Genomic DNA, 9278 nt, shown 5'->3' on the forward strand with positions numbered 1-9278 from the left:
TGATATTTACTGCTTCACGGCAAAAATGGTTGGGGGTGGGTGGAGAGGAGTGGGTTGGATGGGATGGGATGGTAGTGGGTAACGGGGCATGGCAGGAAAAGTATACATTGTGAGGTGTGTGATGTATGTAGGCCAAGTGAGATCCAAAGGCAGAAGAAAAAAAATGGGAGCCGTGGGTGGGATGGAAAAGCTGGTGTGGGTGAACGTTGTCCAGCGTGGGACGAGTACAACCGGTGAAGATGAGTGAGGCAGCATTGGCGAGGCGATGGGAAGGCGCATACCACAGAATTTTGATGTCTGTCTGGATGAGGGAAAGGGGGGAGTTCAGAAAAAGATTGGGTAGACGGGGATGGACAGAAACGGTGGCGTGTAGTGGGACAGGCTGGGACAATACATCCTGTGAAGACGGTCACTATAGGTTTGTCAATATGGACAACGTTAAGCGCTTCCCAGGGAGAGTAATAATAAGAACTAGAAAGTATCAGTCGTCTCTCTTATATACATGGAAAAATAAATGCTGCGAGTGTGTGGAAGAAAAATATCTGAACTAGAAAGAGCTGAGAGTGTTTCTGAAAATTACCGAAGAAAAGGGACTGAAGAACCATGGAAGTTACCGAAGAAAAAAGGACTGAGGGAGCGTGGAAAGAAGTTTATTATACCTCCTCACCTAAATCCTTTTTTGTCCTCTGAGGAGCATGGAGGTGCGGGCAGCGGCTAATCAGTCCCAGTACTCAAGGTGAGGGTGACCAGACTCGCTGGCCCATGAGTGGCACTAAGTGAGCAGTAAAACCCAACCACTCCTCAGACATCAACCCTTACAGGCCCCAACAGGTTAGAACGCCTTCACCCACTGGACCATCTGACGTCATTTGGTTACTGTATATGGTTACCACATACTGTATTGAAGGTATCCTAGCTAACAGGAAACCATTGTAGGGAAATCTGAAGCCAGCATCAGATCGAGCGAGGGAAAAAAAAGGGTTGAGAGAGCATGGATGGTAAATATTGAAAAAAAGGAGTCCGGAAGGAAAGTAGAGAGAAATTAGAAGAAAGTGGTGGAGGATGAAGAAAGTGTGAAAGTGTCCTAGAAATGCATAGAGAGAAAGTAGATGTGAAAAATTGGTGAAGGGTGAAGACAAAGAGTAATGCTGGAGCATACAGAAAAATTAGAAGAAAAGGTGGCGAAGGGAGACGAAAAGAGTTTAGAGGACCGTAGAAAGGACTAAGAAGAAACAAGATGGTAGAAGGTGAAGAAAAAGAGTCTTGGAGAAGCGTAAAGCGAGATTAGAAGAAAAACGGGTGGAGGGTGAAGAAAAGAGTTCTGGAGAAGCATAGAGAGAGAAATTAGAAGAGTGGAGGGAACGTGGAGGGAAACTGACCATCAAGACTGGGCGAGGGAGGAACAAAGGGTCGTGCGCCGTCAATTAATTATCCTGCTGACTATACTACCTCCTCCCGTGATGACTTGGAGTATTGGTTGGCCCTCTCTTACCTCTCTCTCTCTCTCTCTCTCTCTCTCTCTCCTGTTACTATACAACTTTCGCTTCACTTTCTCTGTCTTTACCACATCCCGAATTTTACTCTGCTCCGTCTCCTCTCTTACCTCTCCCCTTTTCTTTGTCTTATCTTCGTCTACCCTTCCTTTTGTTCCCTTTCTTCCTCCCTTTCTTGTTGCCAGTACATTTCTCTTATGCATTCTCCTTTCTCATGATGGTCCTACTCTCTCATCTTCACAATCCTTTACCTATGCCTCGTCCTGCCCATCACCCCATCGCTCCCTTCATGTCTTTCTTTCTCTTTTTTTTTTTTTTTTTTTTTTTTGTCGTTTCATCCCACGTATCATCCCCTCCTTTCTCAGTTCCATATACTCTCCTGCTTCTTTATGCCTACCTTTTCTTCTCCTCCTCTCCCTTCCCCTCATCTCATAAATTCCGTTCTCTTATTACTGTTTCATGCACCTTACCTCTTTACCCTCTCTTCTTTTTCCACCTTCACCCACCTACCATTTGATATCTTCTAACCATCTACACCCTCATCCCACTGTCCCTTCTACACACCCCTACCTTCATCCCCCTTCATCTAGATTGGTGCACCTTCCTCCTTCACCCATCTTCCTGCTGCTCCTCTACTCACCTTTCACCTTCCATACTACACACCTCTCTTCCCTCATCTACTCTTCACCTCATCCTCTTCACCTTGCACTCACTATTCCTTCCACACACCTTCACCCTTCACCTACCCACCACCACCTTATCATGCGTCCCTTTCCTCTATCATCCCAACACCACACCGTTCCTTTTCAACCATCAATACTCCATCTATCCCTACGCATCTTTCTCTCACCATCCTTGTAACACAGCTTCACCCTTTCCCCATCCTTCGTCTTGCCTTTTTCATCCTCCTCCCACTTCCCCTATTCACCCACACACCCTCCAACCCATCCTTACTATCCTCGTCCCATCGTCCATACAACACGCCCCTGCCTTCATCTGCTCGTACTGTACCCATTCCCTTACTTTCTTATTTACAGTGTCCCCATGCTGATTCCTACCAGTGTTTTGTTGTCTCTCCCTCCCTCCTCCCTTCCCTTCTCCTCTCCCCGCTTCCGTCTCTCCTCTCTTCTACGAGTATACCCGTATACCCATCCCTCCCCCCTCGTTTTTACACAGTTCTTCTCATCCTTCCTCGCCTACTTTCTCTGTTGTACTCGTTTCCAAGTTCAATGTTCGCCTCCTCAACAAAATCTAGAAAAGATTATAACAAACGATATTTTACATGTTTTCAAAGCTTAAATTCTAAATGGTTGTTGAGACGGGCTAGTTTCTCCCTCTAGACGCATCAGAAATCCGCTTTTCATAACTTAAGTGTATTATTAAGAATTGTATTATTGTACTGCTTGTGACGAGGAGGAAAGACCTGAAGAGCTTGAATGATTTAGGAATAATATTGTGGGCCATTTTACTGGACACTATTGATGGTTCTCCTGTTTTTCTGTTCTCCCAGTCTTCGTTTCTGGATGCTACTCACCTCAGAAAATTAAGATTAAGATAACGATCACAATGCTAAATTATTTTTGCACATTATACTGGAAGTGAAAATCGAACAAAATGCAGTAAAGGCTTAACATTACTCACATCTTCCAACTTTCTCAGCATCAGTTCAACATGCTGCCTACTCTGAGTGAAAGATTGGTAACATCTCTAAGTTCCTTTTTTTGTACCTCTCTCACTGCTTTTGCTTAATCTTTCCGTTTATATTATCGAACTGAGTTTTAGCAACACAAAGAAATATATGCGCTAGGATTACAAATGAGCAGTAAATGAAGCCAGTGTTCGTGTAAGAGGCAACTTAAGTAGCTGCTCTTAAAGTCTGAAATACTCTTCCCCTCACTTCCCCCCTGTGCTTCACCGACTATCCTTCCCTCTCCACCAGTATCCAATACCTTTTTAAGCACTCTCTTCCCTCTCTTCCTCCCTTTCATTTCTCTACTCGCTTTCCCTCTCTCTACCAATCTTCTTCCTTCCCTTCTTCCCTCCCTCCCCCATATCCGCCTCTTCTCCAATTTCCAGTACTCTTCAAGTACCATCTTCCCCCTTCCTCCCTCCCATCCATATCCATCTCTTTCTCCACCAATCTCCAGCACTATTCAAGCACCCTCCTCCCTTCCTTCCTTCCCATCCTCCCTCCCTCACATCCATATCCCTCTCATTCTCCACCAATCTCAACACTCTTTAAGCACCCTCCTCCCTTCCTTCCCTTCCTCCCTCCCTCACATCCTTATCCCTCTCTTTCCCCACCAATCTCCAACACTCTTTAAGCACATCTCCCCCGTCCTCCCTTCATCCCTCTATCTCACTCTCTTTCCCCACCAATCTTCAACACCATTCACGCACCCTCCTTCTTTCCCTTCCTCCCTCCCTCCTTTCATCTCCCTCTCTTTCTCCAGCGATCTCCAACACTTCACGCACCCTCACCTTTTCCTTCCTTCTCTTCTCGCCCTCCCTCTTTTCCCTTCCTGTCTCCCTCCCTCCATCTCCCTCTCTTCCTCCACCAATCTCCAGCACCCCTGACGCACCCTCTCCTCCCTTCCACTACCCACCTGCCCTAACCATCCCATCGACAAGAAGGTAAATAAGTTAATGGCTGTGGATGAAGGTGATCAGTGTAATCGATGAAAGCTCCGGTATCGGCTTTATCATCACTGTGGGCTCGACTTCCAACCCATCTTCCTCTCCTGCAACACCGATCCCCCTCATGAATACCCCTCCTCAGAATGTGACTCGGCGATATTCTTCTTATACCACAAATATTGATCTTTCTCAACCTCACCGATTTTACTGTACATACTTCCCTCTGGCGGCTGTGAGATCTTCCACCCTTCTCTTCGATCCTTCTGAGGTAATGAATACTCCTCTAACATACTACTCATCTCCCTCATTAATACTGCTAAGGCTGTGACTGATAATCTTTTCATGCACTCACAATATCGATCTTCCTCATCGGCACTAGACTTTCTCCTGACAGTACTGATGCCATGAATACTTCCTCTCCTTTAATACTACTGATCCCTCTAACGAATACTTCCAAAAATCTGACTTTCTGATCTTTCCATACACCTGCAGTATCCATCTTCCTCGCTACAGATACCGAGGCAATAAATGGAACAAAAATCATGCCACAACTCTACACTATTGATCTTACCTCATTTACACCAATTTTCCATCCTCCTTTCCAGCAATACCGACACTCCTCGTAAATAATCCTCCTATGATCTTCACGATATTACCTCCATAATCTTAATAAACTGATCTTTCTCTTTGACTGTAAGGAAACCATGACTATTTCTCGTAAGAGTTTAAATTTGAGTTTTTTTTTTTTTTTTCTTAACTCCTAGATCATCAGTCGTCCTCATTTGCATCAGTCTTCTGTGCTTCTCCTTTCTCCCTATACTCGAGTTAAGAATGCTGCTACAGATAATGCGGTTTTACCATATACTTATCTTATTATCATCCTCGTCTGCACTAATATTCGACTCTTCTTTCTTGCAATTATCAGGTCCTTACTCACAGGAACATAACTTTTAAGTACTGACTGGAATGCTGCCCTAAAACCACGAATAATAATGTATTCATTGGTAGCATAAATTAATTCAGGCTCTCAAAGATTCTCGATACTTCTACCACTGCTTCTACCACCACTACTACTACTACTACTATAACTACGACTACTACTACTACTATTACTATTATTACTATTACTACTACTACTACAACTACTACTGCTAAGAATAATAATGAAGATAAAAATCAACTTGTTCTTACAGCACTTCTCTCCCTCCTCTAAGTCACAACATTGATCCTACGCTTCAGGCTCCCTCTCGCTCATAAGGAAAGCCATATTTCTTCATTCACTTAAACTACAATATCGTAAGTCCTCATTTAGGATACTTTTTCTTCCCTCTCATACTCCTAAATTGAATCAGCCGACATAATGTAAGTCTGGCTCATTACGTGGAAGTCTTAATAGCGCCTCTTCTCGCTCCCTCCGATACACATCTGGTCTAATCTGATAAAAATTGCGTAGTAAGTGCTTGTTGGGAGTGGATGATGATAGCTGGCCTCCTGTTTGCTCCTCGGCCGATGAACCAGGGATGTATGTAGCTCAAGTGAGGCAGTGCATGTTTTGTGTATGCTTCGTGTATGTTTTGCGTATGTTTAAGTTACGTATATGCTACGTCGATGTTTCTATATGTGTGTGTTATGTATGTAATGTATGAGTTATGTGTATACTTTGTGCATGTTTCATACATCCGTATACAACAACAAATATGTATATATACAGTAGGTAGACTTCAGAAGGAAGAGGACAACGAGCGTAGACGGGAACAGCATCTTTTTTAATTAATAATGATGCTGCTCACGTCTAAGTTCGTTGTCCTCTTCCTTCTGAAGTTGAGGTTCCCTACGAACACCCCACTACCTTTCAATATGTAAATGTTATGCATATATTTGTTTATGGATAAGTTTCCTGCATGTTTTGTATTAATTCTAATGTCTTTTGTGCACTCATGTGACGGCTCTCGGTCAATTTTAACTAAGCTTAGAGAGTTTCCCAGCTAGAGTACTTAGGCATAGGCTTCATAAACCCCCGTTCACTATAAGAAGTCTCTCCTCAGCTGATGAAATTCGACTGGTGCCAAAAAGAAGAAGAAAAAAAAAAGAAAGACCTCTGCCTGAAGGGTTTAATCAGGCTCGACACAGTGTGGTTGATTCACCTGAGCGTTACTGTGAATCAAGCGGGGGAATATTTTAGTGAAGAGACATGTACTGTAGCATAATCGTGTGTAATCAATTTAGATCTAACAATTTCTTTTATGCACGAATATTAGTGTGAATCAGAGGAGGGAATATTTTAGTTAGGATAAATGCACTGACACTGGAATATAATTGTGATAAGATGCAATCAGTTCATGAGCTACAATTTCTTTTACACACCTGAATATTAATGTGAATCAGGTGAGCGAATATCTCAGTGAGGATATAACTGATGTTTAACTGTGTGTGGAGACATGTAATCAGTTAAGATATACAATTTCTTTTTATGCACGAATATTATTTTGAACCAGGTGAGGGAATATTTATGAGGATACACGTGCTGGACTATAACTGTGTGTGTTAAGCTTCTGGCTAGAGATAGGATGATAGGCAGACAGACAGATAAATAGATATATAGGTAGATAAACAGATGGACAGACGGTCAGATTGACAGATATGGAGAAGGACAGACAAACATACACAGACATACATAAACAGATAGACAGATACAGTATCAATATATAAAATAATTTAAGATCCATTTATGTACAGTTGCCCACATTAATATCAATCCACTCCCCTACGATAAACAACGAGGCAGTGAGCGGTGAATTTCGAAACCCACTGATGTCATCTTTACACCCCAATAAACCTTCCACAATATTAGGCAAGAGTTGCACAATTATTCGATTAAGAAGTGGAATGAAGTTATTTAATCACGAATCTCTCTTCTTATCATTCCTTGCGATACCTGACTTTTTTTTCTTTTTCATTCCCCTCGGCGCATTCCTAGAGTTTGTGTTTCGAGTGACTTTGATTTAGGTTGTATGTGTCTGATCCATACGAGGCATCGCGAAAGGCAAACTGACTCAGTGATTCTCAGCTTCTGACAGAGGCAAAGTATTAGTATTCTTGATAATGTATATGTCTCCGAACCAACTCAACCCCTCATCACATTCGTATTTCATTCCTGTTTTCGTTGTCATGGCTCACAAACTGATACTGCTTGAACTGTTTGCTCTAAGATCATTATGCTTAACTTTCCATTTCTTTATATTCACCTCTAAGCTTACTCTAACATTCTCCCTGTTTATGACCATCTATTTCGTAAAGGTCCTGCCATCAGCAAATTTAAGACAGCCCGTCGATCACCATGCATGTTAATTTCATGGCTTTTCCTATTCACAATACTTGAAAATCTCGGCACTTGACGAAACCTTTGGCGAGGTTTTGTCTCCTATTCATTGATGTTATTCAGCTATCCTTATAGAGCGTAATGGTGGCAGTGGTTGCCCTAGAGAGTTATTTATCTTGACATATGTTCATTCCACACCTTGCGTTTTGTTGTCCTCGTCACTGCCTTCCACTGAATTAAATACTTTTGTCGTAGTCAACAATTTAAAAGGACTTCACATTTACGTAGTTCATAAGTTGCATGTGGTTTATGGATCAATAATACGAAATCGTGCGTATTTTCCTTATTCTTTTGCACCTACTGTAAGCCCACTTGTTTTATGAGCGTGGCGAATTTGCACACATGAGACACAAGTCGATTTTATTTATTTAGTTAATTATTTTTACTTATTTATTTACTTACGAACAAGACGAATTTTTTTAGGATTTGGGTACAGCTTTGACCTACTAAAAAATTTTTACATATTATTTGAAAGTCTGTTTAATGTATTGTCATCTGCATCGTTAATGAGACTAATAGTGCAGCCTTCTTTCCTTCCTACTTCATTCCTCTTCATTCCTTTCAAAGACCATAAAGGAAAGTCGTCTCAAGATGATTAATGGCCACACCTTTGACGTTCCATAGGGTGAATTTATCAAGTCTGTCTATGAGAAACTAATGAACGGAATTTTAGTTGACACGAGTCTCGTCACAATCCTATTCAATGTACAGGTATTTTCCATTTTACACCGTAAGTCTATTTTGTATTTTTAGTTCTTGTATTTTTAGTTTCTAATATTTGCAACCATGCATCAGTAACGCACAGAAATGTCTTTATGGTGTGGCAGACAATGTGAATCGCTGAGGAGGTGTCTTCAAACCTAAATCAACGAGAACACGACTCACAGGGCAGGTAGTGGCCAAGCGGTTAAAGAAGTATCTTGCTGTCTGAAAGGATGAGTGTTCATTTCCAAACCGGGATCGGGAACAGTCTGATGATTTGATTTTCGTTCTAACAGATTTTATTGACGTTCTGAAACACCCACCAACACAGTGTTACGAAATCTCATAAGGCACTTGGAATACGACCCATGAGGGCATAGAGACACAGGTTGTGAGAATGAGGGCGATGAGCGCCATGGATTGTGAGGGTAAGGAATCATAGTGCACACCAGATCTAAATGACACAGCCGTAGCTTACATTCGTATAGACAATGGTTATTAACGCCGAAAAGGTGGCATGTGAGTGTGTTTGCCGAGAAGTAGAACTACTAGGCCTCAGCGAAAGGTGTATGAATTTGGTGTTCATAATCTAACATATAAAAACAATATCAGGTTCAGTCATATGCATGGAGTGGGTTTCACCTAACGCTATTTTCCGCTAAATATGGGTGATATAACTGGCCATAAAATACCGCTGCATCTAAAATCAGTGGTGCGATTACTGCAGCATGTTGCCTGATGATGTGTGGCATGATTGTTAAAGTGACAGACAGACAGACAGACAGATAGACAGAGATGGAGAGAGAGAGTGAGAGAGAGAGAGAGAGAGAATGATAAATGTCTGTTAACCGTTTCACTCCAGTGACAACCTGTATATTTTATTCTTTCCAACCAAAGAGGAGGCCTTTCGTTTTAGAATTTTTCAAACTAGAAAGAATATAGTTTTCATTAATGCCACCCATACCCGAAGGCTCTTCTCATAAGCCCAATAAAATCGTCCGGCAGCAGCAAATAGAAGGTACAAAAAATATAATACTGAAGAGGAAAAAAAAAAAACGGTGACCACA

Source organism: Coenobita brevimanus, chromosome 43 (genome assembly GCF_032717465.1).
Source record: "Coenobita brevimanus isolate Jiangsu-jjx chromosome 43, ASM3271746v2, whole genome shotgun sequence".
Taxonomy (NCBI): Eukaryota; Metazoa; Arthropoda; class Malacostraca; order Decapoda; family Coenobitidae; genus Coenobita; species Coenobita brevimanus.